Source organism: Tachypleus tridentatus, chromosome 2 (genome assembly GCF_004210375.1).
Source record: "Tachypleus tridentatus isolate NWPU-2018 chromosome 2, ASM421037v1, whole genome shotgun sequence".
NCBI lineage: Eukaryota > Metazoa > Arthropoda > Merostomata > Xiphosura > Limulidae > Tachypleus > Tachypleus tridentatus.
This window is the reverse complement of record NC_134826.1, coordinates 107,546,948-107,560,589: the sequence shown is the minus strand read 5'-3', so window position 1 is coordinate 107,560,589 and position 13,642 is coordinate 107,546,948.

Sequence of the window (13,642 nt, the reverse complement as noted above, 5' to 3'; positions counted from 1 at the left end):
CTGCGGACTTACACCTCTAAAAACCGAGTTTTGATACCTGTGATGGATAGAGCACAGATAACCCATTGTGTAGCTTTGACCTTAATTCTAAACAAACTAGCGAGCAGGTTGGGTATTAAGATATTACCAGTGGTAACGTGAGCTGCACGAGTGTCATGCTTTTCAAATGAGTGTCTGTGTGTTTTTTTCTTATAGCAAAGCCACATCGGGCTATCTGCTCAGCCCACCGAGGGAAATTGAACCCCTGATGTCAGCGTTGTAAATCCGGAGACATACCGCTGTACTAGCGGGGGACAAATGAGTGTCGGAGTATTTCTAGTTAGACATAGTTCAAAGGTCGATAAAACAAACAAACAAACAAAAGAAACATAAACAGATGCATACTGTAAGGAGAATTAGGTTATTTATAATAAACATTTGTGGTTTACTAATATAATCTGTAGTTATTTGAGAACAAAATAAATGGTAATTTAGATTTATTTTCTATTTTTACGATGGTTACCACGTCGGTCAAATGACTAGCACCATATAGAGTTAGAGTAGAGAGCTAATAACAATAAAATAATATTTTACTGGAAAAAATCAACAACATCGAAATGTAGTTAGGAGGTTTTATTTAGAGAGAAGTTACATACTTGGGAGAGAAAAGCTCGACATATTCACGTACAAATCCTTTTTGAGTTTGTTAAAAATGCTTCTCTAAAAATTCCGACTTTTTATATGCAAAACACTTGTAATATTTACTGAAAGTCTGTCAAATTTTCTGAAGATACACCTACTATATTAAAAGCTAGTAGTATCAAAACTATAACGACTTTAAACAAGTACAAAGTGGTTACGTAATCGGTTAATTCGTGTGTTAGTCACAATTATGGATTATTTTAATTTCAGACATATTAATCAAGACAAAAGTAATGTGTCGTGTGGCCAAAACAAACTACTGCATGGAACACTATGTTATTAACAGAAATAATAGTTTAGCGATTTTCCACCTCATGTATCTCGGACTGTGGTAATCCAAACTAACAAATATTTCCAGGTGATGTGTTCTACTGGACTCTCACTTCACACACAAATTACAAGGCGATCCATTAAGAAATAACTAAAATATAAGATTTCCAATTTTGATTGAGTTTCTTCCTTTTTTTTTTATTCGCACCAATTGTATGAAAACTTTATTAGACAGAAAAACATACTTAATATTTATGAATTTTTATCACATTTGGTACACTGATAGATTTTTTCAACCTACAGTTAGGACACTTATTGGATGTAAATATAAATCACATCTGCAAAGTTATTTTTTAAAAAATTCTTAAATTTGGTTAAACGTTTGCGCATGCCTACGTAAAAGATAATGTGTGTTAGTGGTCTGACATTTTTACCAGAGCTTCACTTAATAGCCATAATGGATCGTTTTTAGTTCACGTCATTCGGATTAAAGATTGTTAATTTACAATAGCAGACCTATAAGGTGAAATAACGTGCAGATACATATGTATTAGTTAGACCAATCAAACTAGATTAGCAGTTTCTAGCTCAAGTTTTAAAAAAAATCATACTGGTGGACGGTTGTTATTGATTATTCATTACCAAACGTTTGCTAAAATTAATGTGCGCTACTATTAAGTATCAGTATCACTCTTATTTGATATGGTTTATTGGTATATATTTACAAAGTTGTTGTTGTTGTTTTGAATTAAGCAGAAAGCTACACACTGAGCTATCTGTGCTCTGGCCACCACGGGTATCGAAATCCGGTTTTTAGCGTTGTAAGTCCGCAGACATGCCGCTGAGCCACTCGGGGACTATTGACATAATATCTAATCAAAAACATCTATAGTGCGAAAAAGAAAATGTAGGTAAAAAGAGTGAAAAAAAAAAAAGAATTGAGCTTGCGACTTTACCCTATCCTCACGGTTATCCCTTACTGCACATGACACAAGGTTTTAGTGTCTTACATTCAAAACGAACATAAGACTACTTATAAAATCCTGAATTTCCTTTAGTGTGATACATGTGACACATTTTCACTAGGTATCTTCTTTATTTTATCTACCACCCCTCTAGTAATTACGAAATTAACCATAAATCTGTAAAATCCCGTTGCTGTGATAAACCACGATTCTTATAGCTTTCAGTTTTATTTGGCTGCAGAGCTATCAAATAGAAAATAATCTCTTTCGAGATTTGTTAATAGTTACCATCTCTCTTAAATTTTATTTTATAACCAATAGAAAATTAAGGTTTTGATCTATCAAATGATATAGTGTGTTACGTTCTTCTGAGTAGATGAACGTCAATTGCACTTATAAATTATAATATATTGCTTCGTTCGAGAAGTGGAACAAGTATCTTGGATAAATTTGTAGTGGTTTTAATTGCCTGGTAAGAAAACCAAGAAATTGCGGTTGTGAGAAATTTTCTGTTTTTTGCATGTCAGTAGTCTGTGTTTTTGGTTCATTACTTAATGCGCTAGTATCATTAGTATAAAAAATTATGATTAAGTGTCATTGACAATAAACAGAAATGACTTTAATTACTGATAATTACCTTATTTCTTGGTTTTCATGTGTATTATTTATTTATTATTATAAAAGTAATTAAAATATAAAAACAAAATAACTTTAGGTCAGTTAAGGTTAGATTAAATAGAAAAAAAAGTTTTACGAGGTACAACTTACAATGGCGCAAATAATACACACGGTTAAGATAGCAATCAGAAAGTTAGTAACATAAAAACACTTAATTATAATTAGATGTATACTGTTACAAGGTTAAAGCTACCTACGATAAAATAATGAAGCTAGCAGTAGGGAGAAAAAAGCTACAGTATGATAGCATAAAGTAGAATTTAAGAAGAAAAAGGCAGAACAACGTAAGATAGATTGGGATTCTCTCTTAGCAAGTGTAGAAAAGAAATATAAACAAGAAATGGTAAAGTTATTCAAGGAATTTAGAAATATATTTATGGGAATGAAATTATCCTGATGGTTGTAGAAATTAGGTTAAACATAAGATAGTCTAACTGATACTAAACCTATAAACTCTATAATGCCAGAGTAGCACAGGATAGAATTAAATGTGTGAAACAGATGCATGAACAGAGAAAGAGAAGAGAGTAGTGGTTCATATGCATCTAGTTCCCCAGCAAGATAGGATATGTTTGTTAACTCGCATTTCTGGAAACCAGGTTTTAATACTCGTAGTGGTCAGAGTACAGATTAGCTACTGTGTAGCTTTGTGTTTAATTCCAAACAATCAATCATATGTATCTATGATGTATTTGTTTTAAAAAAAGATGTTGGTTTGAGGTTCAATGTGGACTTTAGAAATTTGAACAGTTACTAGTAAAGACATCTGTTCATTACCTAATGTCCTGAAAATCCCATACAGGTTGGGTAAAAGTGAATGTTTTATTCATAGGACTTGCAAAATTGGTATTGGCAGGTAGAAACATAGGAGGACGATAAAGCTGAAACTGCAATTTTGTGTTACCTTCAGTTTAATAGAAATTGGTTGATGCAATGCTTCATAATTTCATAGATTAATGGATGTTTTACTGTCTGAATTGCAGGATTTGTAATGCTTTTGCTATTTAGATGACATTTTATAGTCTACATGAATGTTTGAAGAGCATTTAAGATATCTATTTGATAGATTGTGGAAACAAGAGCTTAAGTCAAATAAGTCTCAATTCTTAACGGATTAAAATGGTTAAATTAAAGAATAGTGGATGCTTAAAATTAGCTAGAAATTATGCTGTACACATGGACAAGGATTGATTTGACCCTCCAGCTTTAAAAGTAAAACTAAATACACAGAGGCACAGATAAATATAAAACTACCTGATCTAATGTGACATAATATTTGAGGACAACACCTGTTGGTCTGTTTCTACTGTCTCGTTCTTTAAACTAAAAATATTAAATAAAATATTAAAGCCAGTCATTTGTATACTGATTCAGCTTTCTCTTCAACTCATTTAAATTTACAGCATTCACAACAGACGAAGGCAGTGCATTCCAAAGGAATGTTGGAGAAATGACGGTGTTTTAGCTGAAGATGGCTTTACACTGTCCAAATTTATATTCATGTCCCTTTTATATTTGTTATATTTGTATAACATCTTTTTATTTTTATTCAGTATTTCTCTAGATATAACATAAAATCCTATTTGCTCTATCACTAGTAACAGCATATTGCTTTGATAGCTTAAGAGATTGATCAACTATTACACCAAAATCCATTTCTTTCATGACACTTAAGGTTATTCCCATTCAAATTTTGCTAATAATTCAAAACATGATAACCCACATGCATTATCTGGCATTTATTATAATTCAAATCCATTTGCTATTTATTTTCTCAACTTGCTAAATGATCTAAATCCTTTTGTAAATCAGCAATACCCTCACCACCACCTGCAAATTTATTAACCATTTTTTCATCTATGTCATTGATGTAAATTAGAAGAGAAGTGTTAAGACTTAGATTTAATATACCCCCCTTGTGAATTTCACCTGGTTTGACTGAACTCCATTTGTAACAACCCTCTGTTTTCTTCTATGCATCCACTTTTCTATCAGATTTGCTAACTTATCCTATACACCTACAGATATCATTTTTACAAATATTTTATCTGGCACCTTGTCAAGTACTTTCTGAAAATTTAGATGCACCAAAGCTACACCATTACCATCACTTACATAGGCAATAACCTCGAAGAATGTCATTTGAAAGGCAAAATTTGTCCATAGTAAATAAAATTCTAAACTTTGTTAACTGGTTTTGCTGAACTTCTTTTATCAGATTTTCCAAAACATTTCCCAGAATTCATGTAATACTAATGGGTCTATAATTGGTGAGACAGTTTTTTATCAACTCTCTTGAAAAGAGGAATGACACTAACCAACTTCCATTCTTTTGATAGGCACCCACAATTCAAGGACTTGCAAACAATAGTAGCAAATAGCTTGCATAACCAATACTTAATCTCCTTCAAAACACTCAGAGAAACATTATCTGGCTCTGGATTCTTATTGTTCTTTAAACCTCCTAATTTTTCTTAAGTTCATATTTAATGCAGTTATTTTGTTTGGTCTTGTTTATATCTATCATCATTTCAAGGTGTGGAATACTACTTAAATTTTTGTTAATAAAATCTAAAAAAAGAGCAAAAATGTAATAACCCAGCCATCTCATAGCCATCAGATACAAGTTTTCCTTTATGATCTGTATGTTTTTTTTCTTACTGTAGTTAAAGAACTCCTAATTGCTAATTTTTTACAATTTTAGTCAACCTCATTTCATATTATCATTTTTTATGCCCTAATTTTCTGTTTCATCAACTTTTTTATTTTTTAGTTCTACCATACCAGTCGATTTAAATTTCTTAAATGTATTACATTTTTCTTAAAATTTATATATCATACTTTATGTGAGTCAACCGATTTTTTTTACTTGCAGTTACTTTTTCTTCTTTATCTTGAATATTTAAAATTTATTTTGAAAAAGTTTCAACATCTGATCAGTGTCTCCAAATAAATCAGTTGCCCAGTTCACAGCAGTTAATTCTTGTTAAATCCCTTAAAAATTTGCTTTTTGAAATTTGTAAGCAAAATTTCATTATTCATTATATGCAATAAAACCTTAAACCTAATTGAGCAATGATCACTTGCACCACATCTCCATGTTTTGCACAATATTTGAAGTTAACAATAAATTTAAAATGGCATTGTTTCTAGCAGGTTCTTTAACTAACTGGTGAAAAAATCCATCTTGAACATGTTAAAAACATTTCTTCCTCACAGTTTGACTCTATCAATTCCCAGTCTAATAAAAAAAATGCCTCTGGTGAGAAAAAAAGGTGTGGTAAAAAGATTCAGTATGTTACTTAAAAGAATGAAATAAGAATTTGTGGTCAAACTGGCAGCTACATTTACAGTACTGTGATAATTCTAAAGCAAATATTCATTTTTAGTTAGTTGGGCCTTATATTTTTTTAATCAACATTATGCCCCAAATTGAACAAAAAATGTGGCCTGGCTAAATGAATGGATGTTGTTCATAAAATTTTTATCAATGCTATAAGTGCACCTACCAGTTTGGCTGTCAATTTTGATTTCATTCAGTTAATGCTATAATGCCCAACATCTTATTCCAAACTGCCTTTAACTTTGTTCCATAAGATTGGCTTTAATTATGATTTTTTTTTCTTTGGTTAGTGCTGAATTTGAGTTTGTTATTCCTTGAGAACTGTCCTCTATAAGTTTTAGCTTTTGAGGTTTTTCTGTTCCCCTGCTTTATAAGGTGTATGCAGTTTCAAGCCACATGGCCTTTCACTCCATAATTGAAACTTACTATCTGCTCATTTCTTTTTCTGATAAAAGTTTTTGTCATATGCCCTATGTTACCACAATTAAAACAATTCGGGTTTATTCTACTTGTTTCATCTGCTACTACTTATTATATTTTTGGCAGAATGCCAGGACTTGTAAGTCCGTTTCTCTTTTTGTGTAACTAATTCAATTAGATTCAGCAAAGTCGTGTCTAGTGTGTGTGTGTGTTTCATTTATTCTTGTTACATTAATGATCAGATCTAGCTTGTAATCTGTATCATCAGTTTGTTTGGGTGTCTATAGGCCATATGCTACCTCTTACCAAACCTCTATTTATAGCCAAATATGCTAACAGACTCTTCTCTGCTATTATGTTAGGCATCTCACTTTCTATACTTCTGTGTGCAAGGTACTGAAAATATGCAGTTTCTTACAGTTCATCACAAGTTCTAATGTAACACTTAGTTTTTCCTGCCATTTTGAATCTCAAAATGTCTGTTTTATTGAACATCTATCAAACCTGAAATCTAAGTATCCTCAATTTCTATATCTATAAAACCCTCAATTGATTGATTGATTTAGTGTTTTATGGCACAAAGCAGCGAGGCTATCTGCGCCAAACATTCGGTAAAAATGTAAAAACAAATAAAATAAAAAAAATAAATGTAGTAATAGACATAAATGGAAATGAAGGTAAAACAAAAAAGTATAAAACCAATTTTGACACCTAGTCTACAATGTTAAGATAGAAGACAGAGTATAAGAAGTTGTAAGGTATTTACTCTAGCAAAAAGGTAATGATCATAACCCACCAGGAAGACTAACAGGTAAGTATAAAAACCACCGTCAGTCACCTGAAGTTGGTCTTTCCAGTCCTGGTTCTGGGTTATGAGTCAATATGGCCAGTAGTAAAAGTGTGAAATGATATGCAGCAAAAGTATAATAACAACTCGCTAGGACGACTAACGAGTAGTTCAAACGGATAGTTCAAACAGTAGCGTTAGTCACCTGAAGTTGGCCTTTCCAGTCCTGGTGTCGAGTTATTTAATGTTCTGGCCATTGTCCAATGTCAAATTGAATGAGAGAGATTAAAACTGTAAAAAAGGAACACCAATTAAAAAGGTGTAATGAATAAATATGCAACACTTAAATGAGATTAACAAGATTAATGCCCATTAAAAAATTAAAAACATTATCAAGGTGGACAGAGTCACCATCACCAATAACTCTGTCCAATGTTAGACTGACCCTGGGAAAAAATATGTTTAAAATATAGCCATCGTTGAGAATTGTAACGATGGCAAGAAAGTAAAACGTGGCTGATAGTGATTTGAGTGTTACACAAACTACACATTGGTGCATCAGTTCCAGATAAAAGAAAATGATGAGTTAAAAAACTGTGACCAATGCGTAGCCTAGTGAGAACAACTTCCTCCTTCCGAACTTTACGGATGCTAGATGGCCAAAGTCCAATTTTGGGTTTGATTTGAAAAAGTTTGTTGTCGCGTTGCTCACTCCAAGTGGACTGCCAGCTGGCACGGAGCCCAGCCATGAAGACAACACCATAGTCCATGTACGAAATAGGCATAGGAGTGATGGTGCTGAAGCAGACATATATAGCTGCCATGTCTGCAAGCTCGTTTCCGCGAATACCAACATGGCCTGGTATTCAGAAAAACTGGATTGAAGTAGCTGCTAATGAGAAATGGGCCAGTCGGTTTCAAATATCAGCAAGAATAGGATGTAAGCTAACGTGTAGCGATTCCAAGGCAAGTATAGAACTAAGCGAATCAGTATAAATAGTGCAGTTGGAGTACTGCTCAGCTGCAATATGATCCAGGGCAAGAGATATGGCATACAGTTCAGCAGTGAACACAGAAGCTGTAGAAGGGATTCTGCACACAACTACTGACCCATAGCAGAGTATGCATTTGACCCGAAGCTGCTTTAAGTGTGGTATAAAGGTCAGTTTACGATCAAAGATAAGCCCCAGGAACTTGGCCTCATCTTTAAGGGACCACTGGCAGCAAATACGTCACTGATATGAAGTTCAGGATCAGGGTGAATACCCGTCGGGACCACTGGCAAAAGTGCATGCATACAGTTTTGGAGAGAGAGTTTTGGAAGAGAGAAATTAAAGCCGTTCGCCAGAGTCCACTTCCATACACAATTGAGGGCAGTTTGTATTTGCCGCTCAATATATCTCATGTTTGACGACTGACATGAGATGTGAAAGTCGTCGACATACAGTCCATTCGCAACAGTGAGAGGGAGTTGTTCGGTGATGGCATTTATCTTTATACTGAAGAGTGTAACACTCAGTACACAGCCTTGAGGGACTCCAAGTTCCTGTACAAAAGAACGGGAAAGTGTCGAACCCACACGAACTTGGAATCTCCTGTCCATTAAAAAATTTTTAATAAACATGGGTAGATGGCCACGTAACCCATATGTATGGAGGTCTCGCAAAACGCCATACCTCCTTGTTGTGTCGTAAGCCTTCTCTATGTCAAAGAATATTGATACAAGATGTTGGCGGTTGAGAAAAGCTTCTCTGATGGATGTTTCAACACGAATTAGGTGGTCTGTGGTGGAGTGCTGTCGACAGAACCCACACTGGGTGGGCGAGAGGAGGTTGTTTGATTCAAGGAACCAAACAAGACGAGCATTAACCATCCTTTCTAATGTCTTACAGAGACAGTTCGTCAAAGCAATTGGACGGTAGTTTGAAGGAATCTTGGGATCTTTCCCTGGCTTAGAGAAAGGTAAAATAATAGCCTGGCGCCAGGCATCAGGAAAAACATTCTCCTGCCAGATCCAGTTGAAAACAATCAGAAGGACATCAAGAGAAGCAGGAGATAGATGGTGCAGCAGGTCATAATGAATATCATCAGGTCCAACAGACGTACTGGCAGACCTATGAAGGGCCATTTTTAGTTCCACCAGGGTAAAGGGACAATTATAGTCAAAGAAACAGTCAGTTTGAAAGGAAAGAGGTGATTGCTCTACCCAAGTCTTGATGGCCAGGAAGGTGGAGGAACAAGCAGAAGTGCTAGATACCCGGCAAAAGCTTTCACCTAGAGTGTTAGCGATGTTTCGAACATCGGTCACCTCCTCACCATCAGAGAGTAAGATCGAGAGGAGGACAGAATTGTAGTGCCCATTAACCTTTCGAATCCTATCCCATATGATCTTGGAACTGGTGGTAGAAGATATGCTGGTTGTGAACTTAATCCAAGATTCCTTCTGGCTTTGACGTCTTACCCACCTAGCATGTGCACGGGCCCGTTGGAAAGCAACCCAGTTTGAAAGTATGGGATATCTACGAAAAGTATCCCAGGCCCGCTTTTGAGCCTTCCGTGCTAAGTGGCAAGCAGGATTCCACCACGGACGAGGATATCGTGGAAAACGTGTCGAGGATTTAGGAATACACTGAGCAGCTGCATGTGTAATACAGTCAGTTACCGCTGCTACACAGTCGTCTATTGATGGCTGATTTATGATGGCAGGATCAAGTTCTGCGAGAGCAGTGAAAGTGGACCAGTCTGCCTGATCCAGCTTCTACTGGGGCACGTGGGTAGGGTGGCATCGACCACGGCCAGTCTCTCTCAAAAGGATCGGAAAATGATCACTGCCTAGTGGATTACTGTCAACCCTCCATGAAAAATGGGAGAATAATGAAGGGGAGCAAACTGAGAGATCAATAGCGGTAAAGGACTGACTAGGTGCATGAAAGTAAGTGGAAGAACCAGTATTGAAAAGAGAAAGATTGTGATCAGAAAGCATCTGCTCTACAGATCAGCCCCTCCCATCAATAATAGCACTTCCCCAGAGGGGATGATGTCCATTAAAATCTCCTAGGATTAGAAATGGAGATGGCAACTGTTCAACGAGAGCATCAAGATCTGATTGATCATATGTCTCTTCAGTGGACAGGTACAGAGAACAAACAGTGATGGTATGACCCAAGGAAACACGGATGGCTACAGCCTCCAAGGGTGTGTTGAGTGACAAAGACAGGGTGGGCACGTGTTTATCAACCAACAGTGCCACCCCTCCATGTACTCGACCATCACACAACCTGTCATTTCTGTACAGAGAAAACTGCCGAATGGAGACAGTATCAGCAGTTTTGAGAAATGTTTCTTGTAAAGAAAGACAAACAGGACGGTAGGAAGCAATCAGCATTTTGATATCATCCAGATTAGAACGTAAACCTAGACAGTTCCATTGTATCAAGGTGGCCATTTTTAAGAACGGGTAGGTGAAGTGGCTGGAGAACCCTTTGGTTTACGACCACGTCTTTTTTCTTTACTGTCTTTAGTCGGAGGAGGTCTATCAACCTCCATGGATCCTGCTCTGGGTCGGGTGGGCAGGTTTTGTTGTGGAAGGGAATCCAGTGACTGAGGACGCGAACGAATAATTGTTTTGTCTCTTGTGGAGGGAGAAAAAGATGTATCAGAAGAAATGCTTGTATTTGAAACTGAAGGACATGGATCTTGAGGTTTGTTGGAAGGTATGGGAGGAAGAGATGGGTGTGGAAGCCGATTCATCAACCTTTTTAACCACGGAGGTGAAAAGACTTTTCATTTGTTTTGAAAACGATTCTCTTGGAGACACAGAGAGATCTGTCTGCACTCCCACTGTAGTTGTGGAATGAAATGCAGCAGCATATGTACGAGATGGAGTTGTGGACAGCAATTTCCGAGCCTCAGGATAACTAATGTTATGTGTCGTTTTCAAACGCTGCACCTCTTTTTCCTCCAACCATTTTGGGCAAGAATGAAAGTAAGAGGGGTGAGAGCCATTGCAGTTTACGCAATGTGGGTTCATTTCACAGTCATAGGCATCGTGGTCCTTGCTTCCACAACGAGCACATGTCAGGGAACCACGACAAGATGTCTTTGAGTGGCTGAATCTCTGACATTGGAAACATCGAAGAGGGTTTGGTATGTATGGCCGAACCCTGCAAATGAGATAACCTGCCTTGATGGTGGCAGGTGCACGTGGTGAAGTAAATGTTAAAATGAGGGTATTTGTTGGCAGTGTAACTCCATCTTTGCAGTGGAGATGCCTCACTGCAGAAACTCCTTGAGTGGAGAGACCAGCGAGAATCTCTGACTCGGGAGCGTTCTTCAAATCCCTTTCAACAATAACTCCTCGTGTAGAATTCAAGGTAGCATGGGGTGTAACCTCAATAGGTATATCCCCAATTGCCTTTGAATTCAAGAGGAGTTCACTGTGTTGGGATGTGGATGTTTCAACCAATATGTCACCAGATCGAAGTTTCTTTACTGACTTTGGAGAGCCAGCAACTCCCTCTAGTCCCTTTTGAATAAAAAAAGGGGACATTTGCCCTAAAGGTTTTTCCGAAAGAGAATGTAATATAAGAAAATGAGGTACTTGTGTTACTTATGTTGAAGATTGCTGTTCTGAGTATTCAAGATGTGGTCGCTTAGCCATTGACTGTTTTTTTACAATTTTATTTAAATTTTTTGGAGGATCCATAGGAAAAAGAAAAAATTTTGGTACCCACTGACCCCACCCACCATGGAGCCCTACAAGGGGACGCACTACAAAGTCACGCAAGGACAATGCAGCAACGCCAGGGTTTCGTGAGCACTATACCCAAACACCAGGGTTGGACCCCTCAACCACCAGGATCCTCTCCTCCCCTTCACGGGTCGCCACGCACGGCAAACACGTGGGTGGATGTTTAGATCCCAGAGAAGGTAACCAGACAGAACAGAACCTTCCCTGGGAGGTCCCCTCACCACGTACAGGAATCCACACAGAGGGGAACCCTCAATATTATCATTAAATATACCACAGAACAGTATTATAGCACCCATTAAAAGCATAGCACCATGTGGACTGCAGGTTGATGTGCCACATCTTGTGGTCATGAGCCCTCTTCTTTCGTAGTATTTATGCCAGAACTAGCCATATCTACTTATATGTACTACTTATGATTACTTAAACTATGTATTTTGACTCTGTGATTAGTTATCCCAAAAATCCTGTTGACTGCACCAATTTGTAACAAAGTGCTGTGGAGGTTAATTGTTTGAGGTTCATCTTTAACACCAATTATAAAAACTGTCTGAGAACAGTTCTTCACTTTGTACTTGTAATAATACTTATCAAATCTGAAACTACATTGAATAAATTCTCAAATCATCATGCAACAGATATTTGGACATATTTTAACTTCTGTAATCAGATAATACTTCTTCTAACATATCCTATAACAAAGCTCTTACTTCTTTCATAAATCTTAGGTAAAGAAGTTCTCTTTTCACATTATCTTATAATTTGTACACATTATAAATCAATTCCCAACTGCACTGTTAGACTGAAAAGAGAGTAGCTATTTTTACTTACAAAGAGTTTGTGTGGTGGATATTCATTATATTCTGCAACATAGTCAGGATTTCGGCATATTGCAAACCATATGGTTTGATCATCAGAGAACTGACTTTTGAGCTCATTTTTACATTTTCTTACTATCTTTTAGTTTTTTTCTGAAAGGTGACACCTTCTCCTGTTTCTCCAAAGTAACCAAGGAAAAAAGAGAGGGGGGAGAAGGAGGGGTGGCACTGCTGTTTCATGACTGAACACCATGTTGCATAAAAATGGCACACTATAGCATTTTAAAGATGTCTATAAATAAGATGAGCAACTTGAGAAATCTTTTGCCTAAGCTTTAGTTCTTGAAGAATGGCAGTAAAGATTAAGGTTGTTGTCTCTTGATCCCATCAGAACAACATTCACCATCTAGTTGTGGGAGAGGCAAAACAGATGTTTCATTAATAAATAGTGCTGAAAGTGGTTTCCTATTAATTTCAATCTTTCAGTTGACAATCACTGATAGGTCTAGTCAAATTAGATGGAGACCTGAGTATTTACGTAATAAAAGGAGCCACCAGAGAGGTCAAATAGGTTTGATGGAGGAAAGTCAAACAATGATGATTTATAAAGGCATCAAAAGTATTTAGTTATTTCTGTTAACATTATGTACATGCTGCAGGCTCTAACAAATTTTTTTTCATTTAATTTTTGTTATTTTGTTTACACTGGTTTGAGTTTTGTGATATACAAAATTCCATGTCGTTTTTCATCATTTTATTTCATTTATAGTTTGTATTTATATTCATTTAAATTTTTATTTGGTTGTGTTTATTTTATACTTTTATGGAATTTGTTTTTAGTTTCTTTGTTACTCTCAGTAGTGTTTTCTTTGTAATTTTTCAGTTATTGTTTTATTATATTGATTTTTGTTTAGTTAATACCATTTTAAT